Here is a 12,643-nt window from a genome sequence, read left to right on the forward strand (position 1 = left end):
CCCCTATTTACCAGCATGGAGTCTGGATCCAGCTCCCTGCTGCAGCCAGCAGGGACTGCCCAAATCGCTGAATCTCTCCGAATCATTTCCAAATCGATTCAGAGACCTTCAAATCAATTTGGACCTTTTAATTGGTCCCCTGATTAGATTCAGATTCATAGATTTGGTCACTGAATTGGGCCGAATCTCCTCTGAATTGAATCGGCACCTGAAGCTTTGCACAGCCCTAAGAAGCAACTTTGGTGGGTTGATTCTGTTTGTAGAAATATATTTAACCCTGACTGTAGTATCTGACCACCTGGCTTTTGCTGAAAGTCTTCAGGTAACCAATTAACAAAGAAAAGCACTGCGTGTATAGTTAATGCTAGCCGAAGTTTATCAAAACCAGGTTCAGTAACAGCTCCCTCAGTTGGTCTAATTGGGCAACGCCCAGTTAGTCTGTTGTTGCACCAAGTGCCCTTTTTGCAAGTCCTGAATGTGAATTTGGGGGAGAAGTACAGAGAATGGCTTGGCACTGTCTCTGAAATATGTCTGCTGGAGGGGAAAGGGGGCATGAAAAACCTCATACCTTGCCACGTGATTTAAGGACTATCAGAAGCTATGCAAAAAGTCCATTTGATTTTGGGGGCAGATGACTGTCACTTGACTGATGGGGTTACCTTTATCCCCGGTGCAGTATTCTTTTTTCTCAAATTATTTTTGCCTAATTAGCATTGAGTCATATCTTATCTGCACTGTTTTTAACTTGGTTTCTATTATTCTCAAATTTTGGAGGCCACTCAGTTTTCTCTCATAAACAAGTCTCATCAGTGGTTACATACCTAGCTCACAAGTTCTGTGGTTGATGATAGATAGCCATTTAATAATCTCTGACTCTGGCTGATGAGTTCCAAATTGTTTAAAAGCTTCTTTAAAAATAATTCTGATTGCCTTTTCATTAATATATTTATTTTTTTAGCAAGTTGGGTGTCCTTGATTTGTCTTAAAAATACACATGTGGGTAAGAGATACCCATGAGCTTCCATCCACATGGCTTACACGCTGCTACCAATAAATAATGTTTATATCCTTCCTACCATCAAGGTATGTCAGATAGAATTTTAACGTGTTGACTTAAAATCAAAGTGGTTTCTTTAGACCAGGCAGACTTTCCAATGCAAGCATTTCATTATTTTTCAATCAGAGCACTGAATCTGTTATCAGTAAGCTGTACTTGGTGATGTTCACAAGTAGACAGCCACTCCGCTTCATAAAATCAGGTATCTTCAGTCTTTTCATTGTGCTTCTGGGCATTGTTTGAAATATTCGAGAGTAATGAGAATATGTCCTTTTAAAAAAACACTCAGATGCAGAAATGATAATTAGACAAGACAGTCAAGTAGTGGTGTTTAATAAAGGCAGTATAGGCTTAAACTTAAATATCCATAGTTGACAGTATTTAGGTTTTGAATTATTTGCATGCCAGAAGGTGTAAGTAAACTAATCGATAGTCTGTTTCTGTTGGCTACCAAACTGTTACCTTCCATGCAATTCTACGTCAATCCACCAGATGACACTTGATGCTTAAGGATGAAAAGGAGACAAATTATTTCTTCTATCAAAAAAGATTGTTTAATTGTTTTTGGTCTTGCACCTAACCTATAATATTAATATTGCTTCTCCGGTTATGTTGAGATAAATGTGTGCATGCAAAATACGGATATTAGGTACAGTAATAAGGACTATTTCTATGTGATTATAAGAAAAAAATTAGGAAAGTTTTTATTTTGTAACAAGAATGTTCAATTCAAAGTTAAATGCCATCCTCATTTCTTTATGGTGAAGGGGTGCTGAATGTGATAATCTTGCAAGTGAGTCTGAAGCATTAGCTAGTAAAGATATAGGTTCCAGGCTGTAGACCTAGACTGGAAAGCTCTTTGGGGTGAGCACTGTCTTTCTGTTCTGTGTTTGTACTGCAGTTAGCATGGTGATGTCCTGATCCACATCTAATCTTAGCTCTCCAGTAATAATAATAATAGTAATAATTCTCACAAAAGTTCTACCAGTGCAGCTGTCTTAAGCTAGTATCCCTTTCCAGGACATCTCCTGAACAGACTTCTAAGAAAGCCAAATTCTGAGTACCCAAGAAGTCAAGATAGAGGTGTATTAATGTAAATGGCTAGGGGCAGACATTACACACAAACTGGTTTAAGTGATCTGAAACTGGTTGAAACCTGTAACAGAACAGATAAACCAGTTTGAGAATGGCTGAAACTGGTTTGAGATAAAAGTGGCTGAATGTAGTATCAGACTTAACTGATTTGGCTCAAACCAGTTTATGCAATGTCTGTCCCAGACCCTTTGCTGGTTTAAGTTAAGTCAGACTTCCCCAGCATCCTGGCATGCTCTCTGGGCTGAGTAAGGCTCTCCGCTCCACAGCAGGGCAGGCCCCTCCCTTCTGCTCCCTGGCTGCAGTCTCCGCAGGTGTCTGCCTGGCTTCTGCCGCACCCCCCAGCTAAACAGGCATCCCCCCCACCATAGACACCTCAGCATTAGCTAGCAGACCACATGCTGGCTACCTCAGAGCCCTAGCATATGGAACAAAGGCAGAATCAACAGATAGCTGGTAATGCCCCTCTGTTTTCTTAATGGGGTAAACATTAAGTTAAGGGTGATAAACATTCCCTGCTGGGCTGTTCAGGATTAGGGGGAAGGGGAACCTTCCCTTATCACAGCATCTTGCCTTATACCCTCCTCAGCTCATCCCTGTGCAAGGGAAGGGAGGTCTGCTCCAGTACCCACTGAGCTGCTAGCCTCAGCCACTGCAGGCATGCGTCTGCATTTCTGGGATGTCTGTCTGGTTATAAAACTGGTTTAGCCTAGCCATGTTAAACTAACCTGCAAATATTGAATCAATTCAGGCTCAGGCTTTTTGAATGTCTGTCCCTAGCCAATGAGAACAGAGTTGAGTCCACAGTAACTTTAACAGTTCTACATGTCATGAGAAATAAAACCAAGACTCATTCTTTGCACCACCCATGCTCTTTGATATAATACACAGAAATATATAATGAGCCAGAGTTGGCCACTGTGGTCATTTTTTTTCTCTTAACCCCTACATAAACTAGTATTTAGAAACCAGAGGGACACAAAGTGATAATAAATAATCAGGTTTCCTAAAGGTAAACCCACTGTCAAAGCCTAGTTGTATATAAATGTTACTGTTGTGGATGATTTTAGAAATGCAGGGAACACCACTAGAGGGCATATAGTTATTTAAAGGGATACTATGCAATTGCTCTACGCTATGATTCCCTGCTAGAGTCATGGAAGCTATTGACTAAAATATTTAAAAAATGAATTTATTGACTAATCCATGTCTGATTTTTAGATGTCATCACCACCAGTTTTCCTAAAGAGAGTCCTAGAAATGGGGGGAAAATAGATCTTTTAATCCATTCTGTATTGAATTTAATAGGGTTGCAGATGAGTAAACAAGATCAGAATTTTGCTTTCTGAATTCATTCTAGAGGTATAATTGTATGCTAAACTGTGTTGTGTTCTTTCCCAGGCTCACACTGGAAAACAATGAATTATTCCTGGCTCACTGTTGCTTGTGCTGATTTTTTCTTCCTTTACTCTCCAGTGAACATGTTGCTAAATTACCAGGCCTAATCAGCATGATCAATTGCATAGTGGCTTTCTATGGTAGTTAGTGAAAACTATGTGTAGTTAGTGAAAACTGTGTGCCTAGCTAGTGTTCTTTATCAAAAGCTTCCAGATTAATCTGATAATTTAAAGATGTTACACTCCAAACAAAGCATCCTAAATAGGCAATTTTTTCCCTTTTGCCACGTTGCTTATGTCAGGCATGAATTTTTGGTTGTCCCTATCTTGTTCAGTAACTAACACAATTTTAAAATATATATATATATCAGTTTTTTTTACTCAATGGTTTTACGTGTCTAAAAACAAGCAAGTTGCTTGGAGGCCCCCTGTTTTGTGGGGGGAGAAGCAGTTTTAATTTTAGATGGTGTGGCGTTGTACAGAAGCTCTCGCTGCCTTCTTGAGAAACCTTATGTACTTGTTTCTCTTCCCTTGCACTACCTCTTTAAGACTAACGGCATGGGTACATAAATGAGTTACCACAAAATATGGGGCCAGAGATTTGTATTGTATTAGCTGCTTTGTGGTAACTGTCCGCAAACGTGCTTTTATTTTTACATTTCCTGAAAGACTTGCTCTGTGTCACTTCCATGGCAGAGTAAGAAACACACAGAGCAGCTGTTGTGCTGTAAGTCCCTACCCTCCTTTACCTTGTGATAACAGGTTTATGTGCCTTTTCCCTAAAAGACTGCAGTGGACTTTGTATATGGAATCCGAATCATGTTTTCTCAGGTTCTGAGAAGTTGGTGCTTATCTACCTGCACTCCCTCATTATGTTCCCTATATTTGGTATTGTATTGCACTGGCTAAATGTACACTAGAGAAGACTGGTAATCTTTAATGAAACTTTATGGGAAGTTAGCCTAATATAGCTAAAGGACATCCACTATATAATAATATTCTGCAGATCAGATATAAAGTTTAACTATTTTTTTAGCGGTCATTAGTATGAAGTTGCATGCATTGTTCTGCATGTGGCTGCCAGCAGGAACTGCTCTTTTTTTTTGCACTCCCCCTCGCACAAGTCAATGCCCGGGGAAGTTGCCATGTTCTGCCACAGTACTTGAGCAGCAAACAAATCCCATGTAGAGCTCCAGCTTGGACATGAGGCCTGATTGGCCACTGCTATCCTCTGGGTGGTAGTGGTGCAGAGAGGCAGCAGCAGGATGTTGGTTATTTGCAGTTGTCGGGGGGAGGGGGTGGTCAACCTCCTTTTTTCGTTGCTGACATGTGTCAAGCAGCCATTTATGCACCAGTTTTTGATGGCGGAAAAGGAAGTAACATCTTCCCCAGCAGGAGCAAGGTACAGACCATTGCTCCTGCACTACCACTGGTGCTCTGCCCTCCTTACTGTCAGAGCTGGAGCCATTGAAGGGAAGGTGCAGGGTGTGGAGAGGAGTGGACAGTCTCCTCTCTGCCCCCCACCCTAGTCTCCTTTCTGCCCCACACCCCCTCCTTAGCCAGCGCCCAGGATTCATGTTCTGTTTGCTCAACCATAGTTCTACTACTGAGCTTGGAATCAAAAGAAATACAGTTCCCAGAGCAGGAAAAGCACACAGTGAATAAATATTCTTAGACATGCAACCTAAATATTGTAGTAGCCAAGGCCTTCATTCTGCAGTTGCTTTGGTTCAACAAGATCACTTATTATTTGAAGTTACTCACTTTCATTTATGTTTACAGGTTTTGGGCCTCCATTTGCCATGGCTGCAAAAGTGATTAAACTAGAGAAGTCCAACTTTTTCAGGCTGCTTGTGTGTTTGCTTTGGCCCTAGTAGGAGCTCAGATGCTGTTTTATTCAGTCAAAGTGTCAGCCTGGGATCAATTTGGAAACTCTTGCAGAACCTAGATTAAAAAATGGAGCACTTGTAAGGCTTTGTGGAGTCTCTGGGTGAGAAGTTGGATGATCTGGATGCCAGAACAGTTGAATTGGATGGGAAGTGAACGGATCCAAGCAATGCCTCAAGGGACTTGATTAGGTCTGGATGAACTGTACAGATTTGAGGTTTTGCAAACTATCCACATTATTTATTTGGATTTGCTTGAGTTTACAGGATTATTCTTGTAATTTAACCTTGTATTCCCCTTCCCACCTTCAGCAGATGTAAAAATCCAGATTTTTTTTGCTAACTCAGGGGAAGACTCTGGTATGTTTTAGGAATGGAAAGACTCCATCCCCACCAAACTAGAGAGCCTGGGATTAATTTGTGTTTTGTGCACAGTGTTTTTATGGGACATAGTTTCTTTTCCATGAGATTTGCTTTCTCACTTTTTGCTGCTCCTGTTACTTTATATTGATTTCTCACTTTCACTTTTTAATTTTATTTTCACTTACTTTTCACTTTAGTTTTTTTATTGTATTTTATGTATTTTCTCTCTTTTCATTATTTCTTCATCCAAACCCGATAATGGTCAAGTTTAAGTCATATTTCAAACTTACAGTGGAAGTAAAGTTTGAAACATGAATTCACTCATTCTTAATTACAAGTAAGGCTAAGTGAGCATGACAAATCTATTGATAAAGCTTCAGCCTTGATTAAACATCTGCTGAAGCTCAAGGCAATACATTATAGCAGATCAGATTGCTTGAGATATGCGTGTCTCTGGGCTATCCATGTCACACTGAGTTTATGGAAGCCTTCATGATATTGTGTAGGGCCCGATGTAAGATTGAGTACCATTGTCTTAAGCCTTCTACTAGAACAGTCCCCTGCTGTCACCGGAGGGTGCTGATGGACATGCTGCTTCCCGCTGTAACTCATGGTGCTTTGCAGGAAGTGCCATTAGCTACAGTGATCCCCCAGACCCAGCAGACATTCGCTGTTGAGTTGCAAGGCTTCAGGGATCAAGCCGCAGTTTAGAGCAGCTGCAAGTCTGCAGCTGTTCTCCTCTAGCCCTGCCCCTCCTCTCCCTTCTGGTGCTGTTTGTCCAGCCAGTGCTGGAGGATGGGAGGCCCCCCACTTCCGGGGACTCCAGTTCACCCACCCTGCCTTCCAATGGATGCTAAGCAAACCCCAGAGGGAACTCCTTCCCCTCCCTTCTCCCCCTCCCATTCTGAAGATAGCACTGGGAGCAGGGCCAGGCTGTGTCAGCTAAGCTCTGCTTGCTTTTGAGCACCTTCATCTGAACCCTCATGCAATGAAGGTTCAGGTTGTTGTGGGATTGGATCCTTTTAAAGTGCTCTTTAGCCATACCCTTCTGTAAGGGCATGGCTGTAGAGTGCTTCAGGGGCTGATCATGTGACAAAATGCCACTTGTGGCAGCATCCAGAAGCCTTAAAACATTTTCTGTGATCTCTTCATTGTACAGTGAAAAAAGAGGAATTCTGGGCAACAAATTATTTTCTTTTGTGACCAAAAACCGTGAAGAAGCCCTAAAAGCAACCAGAGTTTTGTGGGACTTCCTTTATCTGGGGAACAACCTGGAGTTCTTCCTGAACGTTATCATAGCTGTGCAATAAATGTGTGGATGCATGATGGCCAGCCTTCATTTCGCAGAAAGTATAAACTGGCAATTGCCACAAGCGCTAGTTGAGATGCTTCGTGGAGCTGTGGGTTAATTACTGCTGATGTACTGGGCCAGATGTAACTTGTCAGACTCCACTCTTGGAATGCATTTTTTGTCTGAGATACTAATTCACTTTCCCTTCTTCTCCTCTGACCCAATGGCATGTGTTGCATGGATTTTCTTTGTGCAAGATACATAAATACTTGGGCTCTTAAGAAAGAATTTGGTACTCATATTTGTGTACTCTGCATTCAGACACAGCCAGCAGCAACGACTCTCTCTTTCCTATCAATATGGGACGAATGCCTACTAGTGAGCTCCCCCTGTAAAGTGGGTAATGATCCCCAGTCTGAGAGTCCATGGCATAAAGTTTGTGTAAGAGGATTTGATAAAACAGATTATTTAAAAAACAAAACAAACAAATAAAAAGTAAGCAAAGAAAACTGACACCAAGCTGGAACAAAAAGAGCCCTTTCACCATCTCTTGTGCAGCACTTGACCCAACATGAGGGGCTGTGCAAGAGGCATTAGGTAGAGAAGAGATATCAGGCTAGTAAGTGCAAAATGAGATGGGTAGAAAATGTATTGTAGTAAGTAGGGCAAGTGTCATGGGTATTTGAAAAGCCAGAGAACAAAAATAAATCACTTTTCATCAGTGTGTTGGACACCAGGAAACTCAAGCAGCAAACTTAGAAAATTGCTGTTGGGGAAATAGCTCTGTTCTTTGTTCCACAACAATATAGTTCAAGATCAAAACTGGGGTTCAAATTAGGTATACAAATTATTTTTCTTGTTTTCCTAAAAAATGCCCAACTTGCACCTGGGGTGGTTGCCTTTAAATAGTTGATCTCTATATGAAGAAATTGGTAAAGTGCTTTGGAATCCTTTTCTTGACTAAAAAGCATTTAATAAATAGAAGATGAATGTTATTAAATCTGCTAATTATAATAGGTTCTATTTTGAAGTCCAAGATTAATTTCTGCAAATGATACATTTGATACAAGTGTAGCATAACTTTCAGAGGCCTTTATACAAGCCCTGCTTTAACTGTTGCAATGCATAGCTTAATAGGAGTAATTAAACATATTCGTGTAATGACAAAACTATATTTTTTTTACCTCTTCGTAGAGGCGGATATTCTGGTGTGTTATGTCAAGGAAGTATGTCATAATTTGTTCCCAGCAAGAAAATTGAGATGGTTGAGCTCTTATGACTGAAGGAGAAATTATCACTTCAGTGAGGTGTAACCTTTCCCTTTGCAGTAAAGCAAAAGGCATTTTGATGCAATTTACATGAATGTATACATGTTAAAATACATGAAAAACTGCTGAACAAAAGTTTGAACTCAAGATTTGCATACATCACTTGGAAAGTAATAGTGTTGAAGTTGTTAATCTCAGTCTCTTCATTACTATATAAAGCAAAATTTTTCTCTTGGATGAATGGTTTGAAAATTGGTATAAAATAATTTAAAATGCCGTAACAATAGGAAAAGTTTTGTTACTGCATATGGCTATAGTGAAGTATCTCCTTAGAATGCAACATACATTCTACTCTTCTTTCTAGAATCAGCAGTATTTTAATGTGAGGTATTGGCACAGAATCCCAAGCTCTCAAAGTTTAAAGATTCCTCTATTACTGGACTAGGTTCTGCTACTGTTTCCTATTGTCTCCTGAGCAGTCCCACAGATTCCTATGGGACTGTTCAGGTAGTAAATCACTCCAGTCCATATAAGAGTGCCAGAATCTAGCCCACTTATACACAAATGGGAATCTGTTTAGAGCAAGGGTATCAAACATATGGCCCTCAGACTGGATCCAGCCTGTGGGTCACTGGACCAAGACGATGCACTGGCCCCAGCCCCAGCCCCGGCCCCATATACTGATCGCAGGTTGCAGGTGACACAGGGGACTGGTTGGGGAGCCATACACAGCTCATGGCCTGGACCCCCAGAGCCATGTGCAGGATTGGGTCCACCCCATGCACCATAAGGAGTGCATGCCCTATGCTGGTTCTGAGGATTTCATGTACAACGAGCCCCGGGCCAAGCTGGACAGGTCATGTGCACCGCACATGGGGCCACCACATAGCACAGGCTGCCCGCATCTTGTGGGCTGGACCTGGCAGTGTACATTTTTAATTTTTTTATTTAATATTTCACGTTCCAGGTCAGATTGGCAAAATCAGTTCCAGATCATATTGATTGAGCAGAACTCAATCATTCCAAAAACCATCTTGATTGAGCAGGCAGAACTCAATTGTTCTAAACACCATGTATGACTCTACAACTGGCAACCATCCCCCATCCCAGACCTATCACCCAGGGACTTCAGATACTCCCAAAACCATTGGTAGGCATCCTACGTGCAGGCCCAACCCCGGAGGTCTTGGGGTTCTGATGCCTTCAGAAACTACAGGCAAGCATCTTCTCCTTCCCAGACTGTTTAGCCCGGGACTTCACATACTCCCTACATTCAGTCTTAGCCCACAAGAGGCTGAGAAGCAGGGGGTCCAGGCCACAGGTTGTATGTGGTGCCTGAGACTGACCCTCTGAGGTGCCTGCAGCAGCTGATCCACCCCACACACTGGGTAGTTTGACACCCCTAGTTTAGAACATCAAATACTCAGAGTTGTTTGGAATGCATGCCATTTTCTGTAAATATAACTGCATACTACTGTACTTAAAGAGGCAAACCAGCCTACCTCTACATAAGGACCATGGCTCAGACTAGTTCACATAACTCCTTTCCACTTGGTTTGGGGCCAGGTAAATCTTGGACTTTTTTAATAAATAAAGGGAAGAAGGTGAGAGTGAGTAAAAAGGAGGCGGCCTTTGATCTTAAAAATCTCAGTATATTTAATTTACAGTAGTAGCTGTGGAATTTCTCTGCTTCACTGTAGCATGAAGAGCAAATAAGTTCTTTGAAAGACCTGAAGTTATGCTTGGAATCACTGTAATTTAAAGTTTTTAAGGGGACAGTTCATTGGCAAATGTATTCACTGCTCAGTTCAAATGAATTTGTATAGTGTGTTTTTTTCAGTCTCCTTGCATGAAATGCCATTATGGTTACTAAACTGTTTGGATAGTGTCTACTCCTTGCATACTACTAGGCGATTTCTGCAAAACTGCATATTATGTTTCCATCAGAGTGTGACTGATGCAGGGACTCGATGTTATACTGCTAGTGATATAGTACCAATATTTAGTAAGGGGTCCGACAGAAATTCTCTCACCCTGTATGCCAGAGGTGCATGTATTATACAGAGTTTACGGGGGAGGAAGGACTGGGATTTACATAACTGTAAGTAACATAATTATGATAGCCACAACACAAGCGCATATATATATATGTATATGAGGTTGCATTTATTTATTTAATTGTATTATAGAGTTACCGACCAAGATCAGGGAGCTATTTGTTTTAGGTCTTATACACACACTCTCTCCAGGAGCTTAAAATCCAAGTAGACAAGACAGACTGGAAACGTTTGTGCTTTGAAGAGAAGCATAAAAAATTCTATTACTGATTTAGTGATGGAATTCTAACAAAGAGCTCCTGAAAAGTCCTTCTTCACATCACTGTGGATAGTTGGTTGGAGAACCAAAGGGAAAATAGCATTGGAAAATATGGCCTCAAGGGTAAGTTTCTTATCTAAGGGCTTTTTAATAATGCTTTGGATTAAAAAATGCTCAACCTGGAATGTAGCAAAATACATAAACATGACTGAGCATGTTTCAGTGGTGCTGTACTGCAGCACTCTCTTTTAATAAGGAACAGGACTCTCTACCCCCATAAAAGCTGGATGACTATATCTAAAAATGAAGCATGAATGTTAAATTAACAGTATCAGACTACACTGTTAAATTTATAGGATTATTGAAGAGACTAACTATCAGGATAGGTTTTTTTTTTTAATTTGTCTTGCTAATGGTCTTGTTAAAGCTATTTATAGTTAAGAGTCTTTTATAATGCAAACCCCTTCTCTGTGTGTATGTGTATGTGAAATGACAAGTCACTTACCACAAGCTATTTAAAAATTTGTGTTTAATATTGAGCTTCACTGAAAACCATAGGAAATGAGTTTGTAAATTGTTTTTTTGTTCTGATAAAGCCAAAGCAAAAATTGTAAAGTCAAATGCATGTAAGCATGCATAACATGTTATTGTGCTAGATAAGAGAGGAAGTAGTCTTTTTCCCTTTTGTCTCCTTTCCCTACGTTTTTAGAAGTAAGTGCATAAAACCTGTAGAAAGTTCTTGTTAGTGTGAGTTCAAAGTTTATCATGACTCTGTGTATGAAATAAAAAACTGCAGGCCTAGCACATCAGACTATGTTAGTGCTGAGCCATACTAATTATACTTCCACAGACCTAACCCTTTACTTTAACTCCTCTCATGGGCTAGGGACAGACCTTCAAAAGGCCTGAGCCTGAATTGTTTCAGTTTTTGCAGGTTAGTTTAACCTGCCTAGGTAGAATCAGTTTGCAACCACACAGACATTTTCTCTGGACTGAAGAAATGCAGCCACATGCCTGCAGTGGCTCAGGCTATAAGCTGGTGGGGGGTGCTAAAGCAGCCCTCCCTTCTCTTCGATGGTGCTGAGCTGAGGGGGTGGGGGGACATGGCCAGGCCCCGGTAGGATGCTCTGATTAGGGCGGCCTGCCTGCAGCACCCCAGGCTTTCCTCCTCTCACTTGTCAAGGGAGTGGGTGTGTGACCAAACCCCAACCCGGGGCTAACACTCTGAGGCAAAGTGGGTGTATGCAGTGTGTGCATCTGTTGATGATATGGAGCTTTTCAGTCTCCCTTTCCCTGCTTCTTCATACTGTCTGCAAACCTGACAGGTGAGGGAGCCAGCAGGGAGCTGATAACGTAATGTTTATCAGCCCATCAACAAAACAAAAGCCTCTTGTTAGTTCAAGATCTTCTTTAACAGCTTTTTCCAAGGAAGGAACAGAGGGATGTTACCAGCTGACCTTTTGATTAGCTCCAGAAAGCCCTAAGCAGATACTGTTCTGTCTGCCCGTCCCAGTGAAATTGGAGATGCACACACACTTAGCATTAGCTAGCATACCACATGCTTAGTCGGGTTGTGCAAAACAGGTCCTATTTGATTCGGATATGGCCGGAATCGGGGACAGTGATTCGATTAGTTGATTTGGATCACTGTCTCCAATTCAATTCTGAAGATTTGATGCTGATTCAGAGAATCAGCAATTCGGACGTAGACACAGCTTTACATGTTTTTTCTACATGTGATGGTGGGGAAATGGAGCATCCCAGAGGAGTGCGGGAGGGACCCCGTGTGTTTGGCAGCAAACTCGGAAATGGACTGGAAGTACTTCTGGTCCACTTCTGGGTCCACTGGGGAGCACGCTGGGGGCCCCCCTACACACTCCCCTGGCTTGGTGATCAGCCACGGGGTGCCCTGAGTGCTTCCCCCCCAACCCAGGAAGCACCAGTTGCTGAGCTGGGGGTGGGGCGTAGGGGGT

This window comes from Crocodylus porosus, unplaced genomic scaffold (assembly GCF_001723895.1).
Source record: "Crocodylus porosus isolate Cpor-Errol unplaced genomic scaffold, CroPor_comp1, whole genome shotgun sequence".
In the NCBI taxonomy this organism is placed as follows: domain Eukaryota; kingdom Metazoa; phylum Chordata; order Crocodylia; family Crocodylidae; genus Crocodylus; species Crocodylus porosus.